The sequence below is a fragment of the Strix aluco genome, chromosome 2, assembly GCF_031877795.1.
Source record: "Strix aluco isolate bStrAlu1 chromosome 2, bStrAlu1.hap1, whole genome shotgun sequence".
Taxonomy (NCBI): domain Eukaryota; kingdom Metazoa; phylum Chordata; class Aves; order Strigiformes; family Strigidae; genus Strix; species Strix aluco.
In genome coordinates this window covers 129,959,925-129,961,138 of record NC_133932.1, presented here as the reverse complement: position 1 = coordinate 129,961,138, position 1,214 = coordinate 129,959,925, and positions in this window count along the sequence as shown.

Genomic DNA, 1,214 nt, shown 5'->3' with positions numbered 1-1,214 from the left:
ATACGGCCGGGAGTCAGCCGCTCTCGCCGCACCCTCTTCTTCCTCCTCCCCTTCCTCCTCCTCCCCTCTCCTCCTCCTCCCAGCACCCGACGCCACAGCGGAGTTGCCATGGGCACAGTGTGCGCTTCCCTCGGGCTAGCCGTCCCCACGGGGAGGTGGCGTCGGGAGGAAAATGGCGGCAGGGCGGGAAAGGCGGCGTATGTCCGGCGGGGGCGAGGGGCAGCCATGGCGCCTCAGGGGGCGCGGGGCCGGGGCAGGGGAGCCCGCTCTCCCTCGGGGAGGGGAAGACTGCCCGGCGCATGTGGAGGGAGGAGTCACCCGTAGGAGCAGCGGTACCGTTGCCTGCGGATGGCTGTAGCACACGAAGGGTTAGGCAGCAGGGAAAGGATGGCGCAGGGGAATCTGCATTGCCGGGTGGTGCTTTTTGGCACCTTTTTGGCAGCCCTGGAGTAGTGTCTTCATGGCATTCCCCAGGGAGAAGTGTAACCAGTAGTATCTGTTCTCACCTCTGAAACCATCAGTGGTGTATTGACCAAGAGTTACTTAACCGGTTCATGCTCTCTCTGGGATATCCAGTCGCTATTTATATTTTTAACACTCTCTCTCTGCGCTAAAATGTTCAGAGGGTACAAGGGGGTTGGTTTTTTCCTGCAGTTACATGGTCCTGCTCCTCAGTCCCTTTAGCCAAAACCAGCTGGTGCCCTGGAGTAAAGACGGGTTCCTTCCATGGGGTGAAGAAAAGCACCCTGCATTTCCAGAGTCCTGCTTGCCGGCAGGATGAACCCTTCCCCATCAGATTGACAGGTGCACATTGATAATTACATGGATCAAGGAAGCTCCATTTAGAGAGAACTCTCCTTGTCACTAGGAGAATTGTCATAAATCCTCTTGCTGAAACTTACAGGTCTCCTTGTTCTATCCCTAAGAGAGCATTTTACTCTCTTTTTGTTACAGCCTTCTACATATTGAAAGACATCACATCACTGCTCAGTCTCCTCTCAATTTCGTTTACAGTACTTCAATACACAAAGTGTCAACTGGGCCAAGCCTACATCCCTGTTCCAGGAAAAAGTTGCAAGTAACAGGAATAACTCCCTACAGCACAGCCAGCAGCTACACACACCATCAGAAGGACTGATTATCCATGATTAATCTCTTTTTTTTGTTACTCCGTATTTTTAAGGTTGACATCTAAAACAGAGCACACTCACAAC